This window comes from Canis lupus, chromosome 36 (assembly GCF_011100685.1).
Source record: "Canis lupus familiaris isolate Mischka breed German Shepherd chromosome 36, alternate assembly UU_Cfam_GSD_1.0, whole genome shotgun sequence".
In the NCBI taxonomy this organism is placed as follows: domain Eukaryota; kingdom Metazoa; phylum Chordata; class Mammalia; order Carnivora; family Canidae; genus Canis; species Canis lupus.
In genome coordinates, this window is record NC_049257.1 from 27,068,663 (window position 1) to 27,071,076 (window position 2,414).

Here is a 2,414-nt window from a genome sequence, read left to right on the forward strand (position 1 = left end):
AATGATATAGTAACTGTACTTAATGTAGTTTTTTAAAAAATAGAATCCTACTACGCAAGAATGATAGTTAAATTTTGGTGTGTGTACTGCATTTTTGTGAAAACCAGTAAATTCAGAATTTTTAGCCTACCTACAAGCAGCTTCTTGGCTTCTTCTCAAATCTCTATAAGGTGTAGCCGGCTCGCCTCCCCTCCAATCTCCACCATGTCCATCAGGGTGAACCAAAAATCCTGTAAGTGTCTACCTCCAGTCCCTGGGCCTCTAGTAACTGCTTGCACATGAGTGCCCCTGGCGCTGGCATCAGCTCCTCTGCCTTCTCCCAAATGGTCAGTATTAGCAGTTTCCTAGGGGTGAACTGGGCACCAGCATGAGAATGGCTGGGAGCTGCAGTGGGGCTAGGAGTATGGGGGGCATCACAGATGTCTCAGTAAACTAGAGCTGCTGAACTTCCTTAAACTGGAGGTGGACCTCAACATCCAGACTGTGTGCACCCAGAATTTGCAGACAAGATGCTCAAGAAATTTGCCTCCTTCATCAACAAGATGCAGCACACAGAGCAGCAGAACAAAATTCTGGGGACCAAGTGGAGCCTTCTACAGCAGCAGAAAATAGTCTGGAGCAACATGGACAACATGGTGAAGACCTACATCAACAACTTTAGGCAGCAGCTGGACACACTGGGCCAGGAGAAGCTGAAGGTAGCAGTGGACTTGGAGGGGCTGGTGGAGGACTTCAAGAATAGATAGAGGGAGGTCAAAGTGCATGCAGATGTGGAGAATGAATTTGTCCTCATTGAGAAGGATGTGGAGAAAGCTTACATAAACAAGAGAGAGCTGGAATCCCACCTGGATGTGCCAACTGATGAGATTGGCTTCTTAAGGCAGCTGTATGAAGAGGACATCCATGAGCCATAGTCCCAGGTCTCAGACATGTCCATGGTTCTGTTATGGACAATAGCCACTCCCTGGCCCTGGACAGATCATTGCTGAGGTCAAGGCCCAGTATGAGGACACTGCCAGCTGGAGCTGGGCTGAGGCTAAGGCCACGTACCAGATCAAGTATGAGGAGCTGCAGACATTGGCTAGGAAGCACGGGGCTAACCTCCCTCGCACAAAGATGGAGATTTCTGAGATGAACCAGAATATCACCTGATTGTAGGCCTATTTAAAGGGCCTCAAAGGCCAGAGGGCTTCCCTGGAGGCTGCTAGAGTTGATACTGAGGAGCACAAGGAGCTAGACATTAAGGATGCCAGTGCCAAGCTGGCCAAGGCTGCCCTGCAGCAAGCCAACTAGGACATAGCATGACAGCTGCATGACTACCAGGAATTCATGAACATCTAGCTGGCCTAGGACATTGAGATCACCATCTTCTGCAAGCTATTGAAGGGTGACACGAGCTGGCTAGAGGCTGGGAGGCAGAACACGAATATCCATACTAAGACCACCATTGGCTTCTAAGGTGGGCTGAGCTCGGCTACAGGGGCTTCAGAAGCCCTGGTCTCAACTATAATTTGAGCTCCTTCCAGTCCAGCTTGGGCTCTAGTGGGGGCTCCAGCTCCTTCATCCATGGCCGCTCCTCCAACACCATAGTTGTAAAGAAGATCATGACCCGTGATGGGAAGCTGGTATTTGAGTCCTCTGATGTCCTCCTGTCCAACTGAATAAGCACCATAGCCCCTCAGTCTCCCCGCTCCTGTGGCTGCCATAGAGCCTTTGAGGGAAGGAGCTGTGCAGGGATGCGTCTGGGACAGGAGCATACCTGAGGCTCAGCCTCAGTCCTTAGCATACCCTTTGGGGGGTGGTGTCTACTGCCTTGGTTATCCCCTCTTGCCCACGGCCCAAACTAAAACCCAATTCAAGTATCTTTTCCCAAATAAAGCCTCAGATGACTGCCAATTCCCAAAACAAAGCAAAAATTGTAAAAAAGAAAAAAAGTGTACGTAACTTATATACACAGATTTATGAATTTCTACAAATTTATATGCTCATGTAATCCAGTGCAGGAAACAGAGGTTTCCTACATCTTCCTTGTGCTACTAGTGACTATACTCTGAAGTGTAACTAATATTCTAACTTCTTGCTGCATTAGAACCTCTTTTTGAACTTTATATAAAGTGATTTTTCTAGTATGTACATCTAGTGTCTGGCTTCTGTGCTCAGCATTCTGTGTTTGAGATTAGTTCATATTAACTGTAATTGTAATTCATTCACTTTACATGCTGTGTACTACTTTACATAAGTGATTTACTTTTTTTTTTTTGGATAGATTTTTTTTTTTTTTTTTAGCTTGCTTTCAGTTTGGTGCTGTTATGAATAAAGCATCCACGGACATTCCATGCTTATCTTTTAGTGGAGATGGATTTCCTTATATCTTGGATGTAAACCTGGGATGGAACTCTTGGGCACCATGGGAC

The 2,414-nt window shown here is 46.3% G+C and overlaps 1 pseudogene; it reads left to right on the forward strand.

The window, feature by feature from the left end:
• Nucleotides 1-204: 204 nt before the first annotated feature.
• LOC100684422 lies at nucleotides 205-1,661 on the forward strand (annotated as a pseudogene).
• The last annotated feature ends 753 nt before the right edge of the window (nucleotides 1,662-2,414 follow it).